Source organism: Salvelinus sp. IW2-2015, linkage group LG5 (assembly GCF_002910315.2).
Source record: "Salvelinus sp. IW2-2015 linkage group LG5, ASM291031v2, whole genome shotgun sequence".
Taxonomy (NCBI): domain Eukaryota; kingdom Metazoa; phylum Chordata; class Actinopteri; order Salmoniformes; family Salmonidae; genus Salvelinus; species Salvelinus sp. IW2-2015.
In genome coordinates, this window is record NC_036844.1 from 31493903 (window position 1) to 31508640 (window position 14738).

General features: G+C 43.3%; 2 long non-coding RNA genes across 4 annotated transcripts in view; both read right to left on the reverse strand.

Moving 5' to 3' along the window:
- The window catches only part of LOC139027782 (uncharacterized), a 663342-nt gene that overhangs the window by 54484 nt on the left and 594120 nt on the right, over positions 1 to 14738 (reverse strand). The gene's annotated exons all lie outside the window — the stretch shown is intronic.
- LOC139027780 (uncharacterized) lies at positions 9918 to 11874 on the reverse strand. Of its 3 annotated transcripts, none has more exons than XR_011479943.1 (4): positions 11201 to 11737; positions 10878 to 11110; positions 10508 to 10789; positions 9918 to 10430 (listed from the first exon to the last, which is right to left on the reverse strand). It is a non-coding gene; the product is annotated as an uncharacterized lncRNA (long non-coding RNA). The 3 variants fall into 3 exon arrangements; XR_011479944.1 differs by lacking the exon at positions 9918 to 10430 and adding an exon at positions 11836 to 11874 and having other exon boundaries at positions 10452 to 10789; positions 11201 to 11534; XR_011479942.1 differs by lacking the exon at positions 9918 to 10430 and having other exon boundaries at positions 10452 to 10789.

Sequence of the window (14738 nt, forward strand, 5' to 3'; positions counted from 1 at the left end):
CACAAATGTATGTGCATATTATTAACGTTAGCTCTCTGTGTACATTTAAAGGCCATGCTGCCCTCTTCTGAGCCAGTTGTAATTTTCCGAGGTCCCTTTTGTGGCACCTGACCACACGACTGAACAATAGTTACTCCAAGCAGTTTAGTAACCTCAACTTGCTCAATTTCCACATGATTTATTACAAGATTTAGTTGAGGTTTATGGTTTAGTGAATGATTTGTCCCAAATACAATGCTTTTAGTTTCTGAAATGTTTTTGGACTAACTTATTCCTTGCCATCTATTCTGAAACTAACTGCAGCTCTTTGTTCAGTGTTGTAGTGATTTCACTAGCTGATGTGTATAGTGTTGAGTTATCTACATACATAGCCACACCGGCTTTACTCAAGGTCAGTGGCATGTCATTAGTAAAGATTGAAGAAAGTAAGGGGCCTAGACAGCTGCCTGGGTGAATTCCTGATTCTACCTGGATTATGTTGGAAAGGCTTCCATTTAAGAGCATCCCCTGTGTTCTGGTAGACGGGTAACTCTTTATCTGCAATATAGCAGGGGGTGTAAAGCCATAACACATACGTTTTTCCAAAAATAATGTAAAAAGCAGGACTGAAGTCTAACAAAACAGCTCCCACAATATTTGTATCATAACTTTCTCGCCAATCATCAGTCATTTGTGTAAGTGATGTGCTTGTTGAATTGTCCTTCCTTATAAGCGTGCTGAAAGTCTGTTGTCAATTTGTTTACAGTAAAATAGCATGTATCTGGTCAAACACCATTTTTCCCAAAAGTTTACTAAGGGTTGGTGACAGGCTGATTGGTTGGCTATTTGAGCCAGTAAAAGGGGGCTTTACTATTCTTGGGTAGCGGAATAACTTTTGCTTCCCTCCAAGTCTGAGGGCACACACTTTCTAGTAGGCTTAAATTGAAGATATGGCAAATAGGAGTAGCAATATTGTCCACTATTATCTTCAGTAATTTTTTCATCCAAGTTGTCAGACCCCGGTGGCTTGTCATTGTTGAAAGAAACAATAAACAGTTTCTTGAGGATTTACCAGCTAAACCTGATGTGATATGTCTACAGGACACATGACTTAAACCTACTCTAGATTTTGTATTACAAGCTTACGTTGCAGTCCGTAGAAATAGGGTGGCAGTGGGAGCAGTGTTACCTTTATAATGCGGGGGAACCCATATAGGCTTGTGGGAGAGGGAGTTGAGCAGGAGTATGTAGTGGTGGAGGTGTGGTTGGGAGAGGGGAATCTGGTAATAGTGAACTTTTACAACCCGTGTAAGAGATTAGAGTTGATGGCCCTTGGGAATGTAGAAGGTCAAGATAGGAGACGGTTGATGAGGTGTGGGGATTTTAATGCCCACAGTACACTCTCGGGAGAGTAACGGACTGATGTGAATGGACAAGTGTTGGAGGAACTACTCAATGAGAAAGGGCTTGTGTGCCTTAATGACGGCCAGGGAAACAAGATTGACCCAGTAATTGGAAATTAATCTGCTCAGGATCTTACTCTAATCTCAAGTTCAATGGCTTGCAAAAGTATTCACCCCTCCTTGGAATTTTTCCTATTTTGTTGCCTTACAACCTGGAATTAAAATAGATTTTGGGGGGGGTTTGTATCATTAGATTTACACAACATGCCTACCATGTTGAGGGTGCAAAATATTTTTTTTTTATTGTGAAACAAACAAGAAATAAGACAAAAAAACTGAAAACTTGAGCGTGCATAACTATTCGTCCCCCCCAAAGTCAATACTTTGTAGAGCCACCTTTTGCACCAAATACAGCTGCAAGTCTCTTGGGGTATGTGTCTATAAGCTTGGCACATCTAGCCACTGGGATTTTTGCCCATTCTTCAAGGCAGAACTGCTCCAGCTCCTTCAAGTTGGACAGGTTCTGCTGGTGTAGAGCAATCTTTAAGTCATACCACAGATTCTCAATTGGATTTAGGTCTGGGCTTTGACTAGGCCATTCCAAGACATTTAAATGTTTCCCCTTAAACCATTCGAGTGTTGCTTTAGCAGTATGCTTAGGGTCATTGTCCTGCTGGAAGGTGAACCTCCATCTCAGTCTCAAATATCTGGAAGACTGAAACAGGTTTCCCTCAAGGATATCCCTGTATTTAGTGCCATCCTTCATTCCTTCAATTCTGACCAGTTTCCCAGTCTCTGCCGATGAAAAACCTCCCCACAGCTTGACGCTGCCACCACCATGCTTGACTGTGTGGATGGTGTTCTCTGGGTGATGAGGTGTTGAGTTTGCACCAGACATAGCATTTTACTTGATTGCCAAAAAGCTTAAATTTACCTTCCTTGCTTTATCTTGACCAGGTCACAGTTGTAAATGAGAACTTGTTCTCAACTGGCCTACCTGGTTAAATAAAGGTTCATTTTTTATTTTTTTTTATTAAATGTTTGGGGAGTCTCCCACATGCCTTTTGGCGAACACCAAACGTGTTTGCTTATTTTTTTCTTTAAGCAATGGCTTTTTTCTGGGCACTCTTCCGTAAAGCCCAGCTCTGTGGAGTGTACGGCTTAAAGTGGTCCTATGGACAGATACTCCAATCTCCGTTGTGGAGCTTTGCAGCTCCTTCAGGGTTACCTTTGGTCTCTTTGTTGCCTCTCTGATTAATACCGTCTTTGCCTGGTTCGTGAGTTTTGGTGGGTGGCCCTCTCTTGGCAGGTTTGTTGTGGTGCCATATTCTTTCCATTTTTTAATAATGGATTTAATGGTGCTCCGTTGGATGTTCAAAGTTTCTGATATGTTTTTTTATAACCCAACCCTGATCTCTACTTCTCCACAACTTTGTTCCTGACCTGTTTGCGGCACCTTGGTCTTCATGGTGCCGCTTGCTTGGTGGTGCCCCTTGCTTAATGGTGTTGCAGACTCTGCGGCCGTTCAGAACAGGTTATATATACTGAGATCATGTGACACTTAAATAAAGTCAACCTGTGTGCAATCTAACTAATTATGTGACTTCTGAAGGTAATTGGCTGCACCAGATCTTATTTAGGGGCTTCATAGCAAAGGGGGTGAATACACATGCACGCACCACTTTTCCGTTTTTAAATAAAACATTTTTTTTGAAACAATTTTTATTTTTTCATTTAACTTCACCAATTTGGACTATTTTGTGTATGTCCATTACATGAAATCCAAACAAAAATCTATTTATATAACAGGTGGTAATGCAACAAAATAGGAAAAACGCCAAGGGAGATGAACACTTTTGCAAGGCACTGTAGTTGGGAGTTATGGGAGGAATCTACTGGTAGGGATCACTAACCAATCATGTTGTCACGCCCTGACCATATAGAGAGCCCTCGGTTCTCAATGGTGTTTAGGTCAGAGCATGACTAGGGGAGTGTTCTAGTCATTGATTTTCTATGTGGCTGGGTGGTATGGTTCACAATTAGAGGCAGCTGGTAATCGTTGCCTCTAATTGGGGATCATATTTAGGAAGCCCTTTTTCCCACCTGCTTTGTGGGATATTGTGTTTGTGCTTGTTGCACCACTGATGTCACATTTTCGTTGTTGGTTTATTGATTTTTGTTTGAAGTTTTCACCGTAATAAAGATGTGGAACTCTACATACGCTGCGCCTTGGTCCGTCCATTATCAAGAACGTGACACATGTGTACTGTAGCAATGAGGGTGGAAGATAAAACAGGAAATGGGATGAGGAGATGGATATTTGGGAAAGCGGAATGGGGTCAGTTTCAGGAGCTGAGTGAACAGGAGCTGCTGCAGGTGGATCTCAGTGCAGATATAGAAACAGTGAATGATGCAGTAAGAAGCAGTAGTAGGGGCTGCAAGGCAGGTGATACCCATGGGTACAGGGGGGAGAAGGAGGAAGGCAGGTGATACCCATGGGTACATGGGGGAGAAGGAGGAAGGCAGTGTGATACCCATGGGTACATGGGGGAAAGGAGGAAGCAGGTGATACCCATGGGTACAGGGGGAGAAGGAGGAAGGCAGGTGATACCATGGGTACATGGGGGAGAAGAGGAAGGCAGGTGATACCCATGGGTACAGGGGGGAGAAGGAGGAAGGCAGGTGCATTACCCATGGGTACATGGGGGAGAAGGAGGAAGGCAGGTGATACCCATGGGTACATGGGGGGAGAAGGAGGAAGCAGGTGATACCCATGGGTACAGGGGGGGAAGGAGGAAGGCCAGGTGATACCCATGGGTTACATGGGGAGAAGGAGGAAGGCAGGTGATACCCATGGGTACAGGGGGGAGAAGGAGGAAGGCAGGTGATACCCATGGGTACATGGGGGAGAAGGAGGAAGACAGGTGATACCCATGGGTACATGGGGGAGAAGGAGGAAGGCGGACTGAAGTGCAGGAACAGGGCTTTCAGGATGTTGAAAAGGTCCCATAGCTACCAGCAATTGATACAGTATAAAAAAAAGCTCAAGCAGTATTAAGGAGAACCATTAGGACAGCTAAGAGGGAGTATTGGTGTCGGTTCTGTGGAAACAGGCAGGATTACTCTTGTGGGACAGGTATGGGGGATGATTGAGAGGATGAGTGGGGTCAGACGAGATTGGGATATCCCTGTGCTGAAAAGTGCAGAGACCGTTGCAGTGAGAGACATGGAGAAGGCAAAGACGTTAGCCCAGGAATTTGTGAAGACGGACAGCTCAAATAATCAGAGTGCAAAAGAGAGTGTCAGAGGGGAGCGTCCAGGGATTCTGGATCAGAAAGAGGTGGTGGAGGATGCATTCAATGCCCCTTTTACATCGGATGAGATGAAGAGAGTGATAGCTAAAGCTAGGGTAACATTTACTGGAAAGGATTAGATGTGTTACATCATGATGGCTCATCTCTCTGACAAAAGTATTAGGCTTTTACAATACGGTGTGGCAGGAAGGGAAGCTGCCTGACAGTTGGAAGCAGGCAGTAGTGGTGCCGAAACAGAAACCTGGGGAAAAAATCCTACTAATCCATCAAGTTATAGGCCAATAGCATTGACACCTCATGTCTGTAAACTTATGGAAAGGATGATAACAGAAAGGCTGACATACTTCCTGGAGAGCAGAGGCCTAATGTCACCAAATCAAATGGGTTCAGGAACGATAGATCCTGGGCAGGGGAACGCTAGATCCTGAGCAGGGGAACGACAGATCCTGGGCAGGGGAACGACAGATCCTGGGTAGGGGAACGATAGATCCTGGGCAGGGGAACGATAGATCCTGGGCAGGGGAACGACAGATCCTGTATTGGGTTTAGTCAGTTATATGGGAGGCACAGGCAAATAAGGAGGCGGTGGTAGCCATTTTCTTTGATGTAGAGAAGGCCTATGATATGTGGAAAGAGGGTCTGTTTATCAAACTGGAAAGCATGGGGTTTGGAGGAAGGTTTTTTTAACTGGATAAAGGACTTTTTGGACAATCAATACAAGTGAGGGTGAGGAGCTCCTTGTCAAAACGTTACGAGGTAGAGAATGGTACCCTCCAGGGAAGTGTGATTAGTCCTTTGTTATTCTCTATTATGATTGACCAGATATTGGGAGGTCATTGTGTTTGGATGACGGGGCGCTGTGAAAGAGAGCGAGAAATATTCCCCATACAGCCGGGAGAGTTCAAGAAGTGATCAGAGAAGTTGACCGTGTTTTTTACTAAAAGATAGGTTTGGGGAGGAAATATGCCTGAAGCTGTACGGGAGAAATCTGGAGAGGGTGCGAGTGTTTAGGTTCTCGGCGGTCTGGTTTGACACTCAAATTACATAGACAGAACATATTAACAAAGTAGTTATCAAAGGACAGAAAATATTGAATGTAATGCAATGCCTGTCAGGAATGGAGTGGCGGGGAGAAGAATGCCATTGAAAGCGTTTATATATAGCGCTATAAAGGTCATCACTGGACTATGGTAGTGTAGCATATGGATCAGCAGCTCCGACATCTTAAAAAAAAAAAGCTAGATGTAATCCAGGCTCAAGCTCTAAGAATATGTAGTGGAACAGTCAGGACCTTCCCAGTGGCAACGCTGCATGCTTGACAGGGTAAGAGCTGGTGAAGAAGGAGTAGATACAGTAAATATTGTAAGTACACATTTAAGAACTCAATACTATGCTGTCTGGAATATATTCACTGATGGATCTAAGGACCATAAAACAGGGAGGACAGGTGCAGCTTTTAGTGTTCCTGAGTTTCAGGTGGCAGTGACAAAAAGAGCAACGAATCATCTATCTGTTTACAAAATGGAGTTGCTGGCCATACTCTTTTTTGCAGAGTAGGTGGAGGATGTGAGGCCAGACATCTGCTCTGACTCCTGTGCAGTACTGATGAGCTTAAATTCATTTGTGTATCGGAGCAGACAGGATGTATTGTGTGAGATGTTGCAGTGCTTGTAGGGTGAGACAGATGGTGGTATTTGTGATGTTCCTCTGCGTACCAGCTCATGTGGGAGTAGAGGGGAATGAGGAGGTGGATGTTATCGCCAAGCTGGTTCTTAAACATCCTAATGTTGAAATGGAAATGTCAATCAGAAAAGCAGAAGCCAAGAGGTTGATAAAAACTGTTGTTAAAAACAAATAGCAACAGTTGTGCAACAGGGAGGGAAAGGGAAGACACCTGTATAAGATCCAGGAGAAGGTGGGGGCAGGGAGGTCATTAGGTCGAGAGAGAAGGGAGGAAAGTGTGATTACAAGGCTGAGAGGGCCTCCCGAGTGGCGCAGTGGTCTAAGGCCACTAGAGATTCTGAGTTCGAGTCCAGGCTCTGTCGCAGCCGGCTGCAACTGGGAGACCCACGGGGCGGCGCACAATTGACCCAGCGTCGCCCGGGTTAGGAGAGGGTTTGGCCGGCAGGGATGTCCTCGTCCCATCGCGCACTAGTGACTCCTGTGGCGGGCCGGGCGCAGTGCATGCTGACACTGTTGCCAGGTGTACGGTGTTTCCTCCGACACATTGGTGCGGCTGGCTTCTGGGTTAAGTGGGCCTTGTGTCAAGAAGCAGCGCAGCTTGGTTGGGTTGTGTTTCGGAGGACGCACGGCTCTCGACCTTCGCCTCTCCCGAGTCCGTATGGGAGTTGCAGCAATGAGACAAGACTGTAACAACCAATTGGATACCACGAAATTGGGGAGAAAAGGGGTAAAAAAAAATGTTAAAATTACAAGGCTGAGACACACAAGGCTGAACAGTACATTGAAATTGGTAGGAAAACATCTGACTGGGAGGTGTGATCACTGTCAGGAGGAGATGAAGACACTGGAAGACGTGCTATTTCAGTGCCAGGAATATGGGAGAGAAAGAGAGAGATTGTTATCAGATATATGGAGTAATTGAGGAGCCAAGCATAAGTTAACTGCTGGGGAAATCTTCAGGGGATGTAGTATTTAATTATGTATTTTGTTTCCTTAAGGAGACAAGAATAATGAATTCCATGTCTCTGGTCCACACTCCAGTCCAGTAGGTGGCGGTAATGCATCTTAAAGTTGGTTGCCAGCCACCTTATAAAATCCACAGCAGCAGCAATCACATTTCAAAAAAGTAACAATGATATAATTACTTCTAGGTGACTTATATTTCCAAAGGATGAATGCACTAACTGTAAGACGCTCTGGAAACGAGTGTCTGCTAAATGACTCCAATCAAATATATTTACCATATACGCCTATTTAAAAGAATTGCAAAAGGTTACAATATCAGGCATCTAAGAAGTTTAAGCTTAGTCTAATTGACAATGGTGCTGCAAATTTCATAACTCAGCCAACCATGCTTTGTGGGAGCAGGGTAGGAGGTCAGGGGCCTGTTGCACAAAACTAGGATAAGGGATTAAGCCAGGATATCTTGGTGATCCTGGCTCAATTGATCCGTAATCCGGTTGCACTAAAGATGGATAGGGGGCAGGAGGATATGTTATGGTATAAATTACCATGGAGATTTATTCTGTGGAGCTAGCCTGCTCCAGACCAGGCTAAATTCCAGGATCTATTTAATCTCATCCCTAATGTCAGTCAGCAGTCACCACAAATGGAAACCAATAGTTAGTTCACTGCTCACTATACATTGTTATCACATATAACTAGACCCACTGTTATTATTTAAACGTTTGTGATCATTAATTTCAATGATTTTGGATAAAAAATGATTTTTAGATGATGTTGCTATCATTAGATAATTTACAGTTTCCCATAGACTATAAGGCTATATATAAAATGATAGAATATTAGGGCCACAGAGGGGAAAAAAACACAAGTCATAATATTGTAACCAGTTGTTTTAAAGGAGGACAGTTGTTAAAATGACAGATGTGGGGCATTTCGTGAAATTGTACTTCAGTATGGTTTCATAAACAAAGACATGCTGATGTGCCAGAATATTAAGTATCACATTGTCATAAGTATCAAAACTGTAAAAACAATATGTAGCTTTTCTGCAGAAAGAACCAGCCTCATAAATTTATGACTTTATCCCTTTTCTTCAGTGTGGCCCTAGTACTCTGTCATATAAACAAATACACATTCCATATGAATATAAAAACACAATGTGTAACATTATGTTCCTTTATTGAATAAGGACAAAACAAAGCAGGTAAACCATCAGCTCCTTTCGAAACTGAAGTCACAGTGACTCTACAAGATGGAAAGCACAGAATCCAAGCATATTATACAAAATGATACATACACATTCAAAGGTCTGTATATAACACACCCTGCATGTCTGCACACTAAAATAAATGCAGGACAAATCCATACACATCAACTGAACAGACAAATGAATGGATGCAGTAGCCTCCCTGCAGCCCCTTGTAATTACACCAGTAATAACCGGCACAAACATCATAAGAGGCCAAATTCGTCAAAAAACGAACCCAAAAAAACCCAAATTCCTCTGCCACCGCAGGACATATTTAACCAAAATTGAAAGCACACATACTAACTAAAATAATTCAACACATATTGGTCCCCTCAGCAGCCGACCACTGTCGTCATCAGGGAAGATTGCCGGATTGTCCAGTCCATGGCTGGTGGCACTCTGGGGGCCCTCTCCTTCCTCAGGCAGGCCACATTGTGGAGGACAGCACAAGCCACAGTAATATCACATGCCCTAACAGGGCTGACCTTAATTTGTGAAGGCAGTGAAAGCGTGCCTTCAGGAGGCCAAAGGTCATTTCAACTCTGGCCCTGGTCCTGGCATGGGCATGGTTGTAGGCCTGCTGTGCTTCCTGGGGTCTGTGAAAGGTGTCAGGAAAAGGCTGGCAGCCATACCCCCTGTCTCCCAGCAACACACCAGAGAATTCACCTGTCAACACAAAATCTCATACATTACTACCTCATAAACACAGTGATATTCTTGACACAGCCATGATGGTTATAAATAGGGTTGTGTGGCTTACCTTGTGATAGGCACTGATAGATTTCAGAGGCCCGAAAGATTCTGGAGTCATGGACTGAGCCAGGCCATTTTGCCACAACATTGCTGATCACACAGTCAGCATTGCAGACCATCTGAAATCATAAGATGAGGAATATTACACCAATCAATGCACATCACTGGCAATGCAGAGTGTTCGTCAATGGACAATATCAAAAAGTTATGTTCACCTGAACATTAATGCTGTGAAAGGATTTCCTATTCACAAAATCGGCCTCATGGGCACCTGAGGGGGCTTTTATCTTATGTGTGTGCAGTCCACTGCACCAATGACATTGGGGAAACCTGTCACACAAAGTAATGAGTATCCTACTATGTGTTAACAGTTGTCCTGTAATTTGTAGATCCTCTTACCTGCAATCCTATAGAACTCCTCTTGGATGTCACAGAGTCTTCTGTGGCCAGGGAAGGAGATGAAGACATCTGCTAATGCTTTGATAGCCAGACACACACCCTTATTGTGCGGCAAATTGTGGCCTTGTTCAGCTGTTCTGCATCCCCCACTGAGTACAGGAAGCCCTCCTAGCAAAAAAGCGCAAGGCCACACAAACCATTTGCTCCACACTCAGTGCATGGCTCCGTGCAGTGCGGTGCTTAATCCTGGGACCCAGTAGTCTGCATAGATACTGATGCCATCTGCAGAAAACCTGTATCTTTCATATAGATGGTCATCAGGGAAGGCCAGTGGGTCCAACCGGTCCCTGAAGACCCTTTCTCGCCTGAAGGCTCTCCTCAGCACAAGTGCTTCTTCATCCACCACATCTCGCACGAATGGGCATGCCATTGTCAGAGCAGAAAGGAACACACAATTTTGGGCCTTCATATAGGCTAGTGGCCACACCTGGTGCTGGGGGGTGGGCAAAAGAGGGCGATGCCTTATAACGATGACTTGGTTGTACTGATTGCTGGGAAAATAAAAAAACCTTAGAAAGATGCCACCGTCCTGTGTGCTCACAATAAGAGCTCATATGTCATGGCTCACTTGACTTTACGAGAATATACCTAATTTTTTATTTGAGCTGTGTCATCTTCTTGGAGCTGGGGGAGGAAGAAAATAATGATTAATACATTTGTGTTACAGTTAGCATACAGTGTACATTGAAGGCATATCTCACCTCCCTCTCAAGTTTTTTTATTTCAAGGTCCAGTTTCCTAATTGTCCTCTTTTTATTTCGGACTCCAGTGCAAGATTTTCCATCTTTTTCTTCTTGTACTGAATGTCTATGTCTGCCAGTTCTATTTGGCGCCGGAGGTGGTTGCCATACAACTTCTGATAGCTTGTGAGCTCTGTGAACACAATACAATTAGCGCAGCTGGAATTTGGCAGGATGTGGTGTCCTTTTATTAATACGCACTATGTTGCCAGGCTGGTTTTCCCACTGTATAGCATCTGGGTCCTGTAAAATAAATTAGATTTTTTGATTTTGATGAGGACTCCTCACCATTGTAGAGTAAATAGTACTTTCCACAGTCTTAACATGATACCTCATGCCTTCTGGAATCCAGAGAGATGGTCTCTCCCTCATCATCGTCTCCATCATGTGCTGTTGCTGCTGCACTGGGCGCCTTCACCCCTATCACATTTAATCGGATTCATATTGAAGCTAGTAGACAAGACATGCCAGGCCTACAGTATGCCTTTGATGGAGTACTCACTGGATCAGCATCTTCTGGTGCTTGTGCTGGTGGCTCTAACAGGAACACAGTGCTGCCAGACACTGCAAGGCAATAGGTAAACCAAAGTCAGACAGTCCAAATTGATTCAATATGAATGTGGTTGTATCCCATGTAGAGATGGAAGGACATACCTTGAATGAAGCGGGTGGCATCTTGGGAGGAACCTATGCTCGTCTCTTTCCCCCCAGGGATCCCCTCTAAGACGGGCCTGCCTTTATTTAGCTCCAAGGCAGGTCCTCTGCTGGGGTAAGGTCAGCCTTTGGTGACCCACCACCCATGCCTTGTCTGTGGGTATTCTTTTTCACTGCTAAAACAGTACAGACAATGTGTGAGCAGGCACCTTCTGGGTACAATATATGCTTGTGCTTTGTTAAATATTAGTCAGGGACCATACCATTCTGCAGAATGTTCTTGTATTTGATTTTGACCTGCTGCCATGTCCGTTTTGGCCCGTTCATGTTTAATCTACACACACACACACACACACACACACACACACACACACATTTAATGGAGTCACACTGCAAAAAATTACTTGGTATTTTTGTCTTGTTTTCAGTAAAAATATCAAAAAATTAATCATAGCTTTATACAGTGTGATGGAGTTACTTTACACAATTTCACTCATATCTGCAGTGCATTTCAATTAAAAATTTAACCGTTTCATAATTACAGTACACTGCATTTTGGAGATGTGAATTAAATATTTGAATTGTAATTGTGATGTTTCAGCGGAGCGGTGAGTGTGTAATTGTGCACTACTTACGCATTCAGGCGGTCTGCAATACTTTGCCACGCTTTTTCTTTTGCTTTATCACTGTGGCGGTGTTTGCCTTTCTTCTTAATTATATATTTTACCTCCTCGTATGCCTCCATGAGGATTTGTGCTTCCGACGGGGAAAAGTACGCGGCTCTAGTTGCCATGGTAAATCAGTTAATCTGTGATCTGTGGCGGGGTCTATTTGAGTGAGCCGTGAGCGCGCACCTATCCAGGATTGGTTTCACCTGGCTTAATGAATCCGTGTCTGCTCATCCTGGCTTGGTCTTTGTGCAACCAATTAAGCCTGGACGCACATGTTTTGGCTTCATTGAGCTCAGCTGAGTCATTTATCCCGGATGTCTTAATTCTACTTTTGTGCAACAGGCCCCTGGGCATCTTGGTAACTTGGTTTATTTATTACCTAGCCTGCTGTTAGAATCATATAATTAAGAATTAGAATAGATAGTCATTTAATAGGATATCTATGGTTACAATCACGTGTTTCATTTACTTTCAACAAGCCGGGTTGTCAGGCAAAAAGGAAGAAAGATGCATTCCAAAGCCTGAGCCATGCTGTCGTTTACAAATAGCAAGTTCTGCAACTCCGGTAGGTCTACAGGTATGGAAGACTTTGATTAAGGTATTGCAACTGCTTACTGTTTATCTTCTGGAGTCATTAAAGTGAGAGATATGCACCTGCAGTAGGCTATCACTTATGTGGCGTGGTCACATGGCTACTTTAGACAGGCAGCCCAATTCTGATCGTTTTTTTCACTAATTGGTCTTTTGACCAATCAGATCAGCTCTGAAAAAGATCTGATGTGAATGGTCAAAAGACCAATTAGTGAAAAAAACGATCAGAATTGGGCTGCCTGTGTGAACGCAGCCTAGTCATTTCCTTCCGTCACAATTTAATCAGGTTAGGACATATTCAAACCTTGGAAACTGGTTTTAATTTAAGTTTCTTCAGTTTATCCATAGGTAAAAGCTATTCAAATTTGCCCAAAGTCAGTTATTTTATGACATGGTTTTGCAATGCATCTACCATTTGGGTTAAATGCGGAAGACACATTTCAGTTTAATGCATTCAGTTGTACAACTGACTAGGTATCCCCCTTTCCATTCCCTTTCTATTTGTCCTTATGATATTGTAGCAAAAGTAGAGGTAGCCCTATTGGGACTTGCACCCAATAGGTCCCTGTGACCAGAGGCGTCATGCCCATAAGGGGCATGTGCCCTCTCAGATTTTTACCTGTTAAATATATATATATATATATATATATTTAGTAAATATATATATAGTATTTCAGAGAAACAACACCAAAAAAAAAGTATATATATATTTTGGGGGGTTTTGTTTCTCTGAAATGCTACAGTACAAGCCAACTAGCAATTTCATGAAGTTGCTTTAGCTAGCCCAGATAGCTAGTTATGAGGTTAGGTACCTATGAAGAAGCCATTTCAGGCTATCAATCAAGTTAGAGATAGCTAGCTTGTCTAACTATCGTAGCTGGCATGCCTGCTGGCAAGGTTGTTAGTCTTTAGAAAAGCAAGCAATAACTAAATGAACTGAATAAGATTCTAATTTCTGTGTCTTTTACCCAGATTTCTGTAGAGACGATGAGACGCAGAGAAGCATATTTAGATTCTTTAAAAAAAGAACCACCAGTCAGTCAGGAGGATACAGACAGCTCAAGAGGTACGCTTAGATATGCATAAAAATTGAATTGGCATAATTATTATTGCTCTAGATTTCAGAGAAAGACTGTTTCAGGGGTTTGAAAAATGCTAAATTCTCCAACTTCTGGACGGGGAACTTCCCAACCACGCCATAGCCATCCTCGCACACTTTGTGCCCCCTCAGATTTTTGGGGTGCATGACCCCTGCCTGTGACTATCAGTCCAACAATTAACCATTACACCAAGAGGCTCAGGCCTCTTGTCTTGACGAGGTCACTGTTGTACAGAGGTTGCTACTCTCCCCTTCCATCAGAAGTGTCCCTACAAGTCCCTTGTGCTGTACAGAAAGACCCCAGGAACCCAACACAAGCATTTCAATTCAAATCAAATGTTATTAGTCACGTGTCCCAAATACAACAGCTGTAGACCTTAGTGAAATGCTTACTTACAAGTCCCTAACCAACAATGCAGTTAAAAAAATATGAATAAGAAATAAAAGGAACAAGTAGTTAAAGAGCAGCAGTAAAATAACATTAGCGGGACTATATACAGGGGGTACCAGTACAGAGTCAATGTGGAGACTATATACAGGGGGTACCAGTACAGAGTCAATGTGGAGACTATATACAGGGGGTCATGCAGAACAAAGGACAGATTTCCAGCAGGTCTATTGTCCATTACTCCGTTTGGCGTATCTATGTGCCCAAGCAAGCTCTGTCTTAATTGGTGTCCTAATTAGTAGTGGTTCTTGGTAGGTAAGTTGACTTGAAGGCTGATTCCACCACCGCGTCTCCATACTGAACAGTGATGTTTGAGATGTGTCTGTTTTGAACTCTGTGAAGCATTTTATTTGGGTCAATTTCTGAGGTGATTACTCTAATGAAGTTATCTCTGCAGCAGAGGTCTCTGGGTCTTCCTTTCTGTGGGGTCCTCATGAGAGCCAGTTTCATCGATAGCGCTTAGATGTTTGATTTGCGACTGACTTGAAGATCTAGACCTTGTAAAAGTTCTTATATGTTCGTATTGACATGACGCTTACAAATGTCTAGATAGTAATTATGGACCTGTCGTTTCTCTTTGCTTTTGAGTGTTCTTGCATGAATATGGACTTGGTCTTTTTAGCCATATCAAGGCCTTGCTTCTTTATACCGACCCTCCTACTTGTCACAAACAGCACTGATTGCTAAATCGCATTAAGAAGGAAAGAAATTCCCAAATTAACGTCTGAT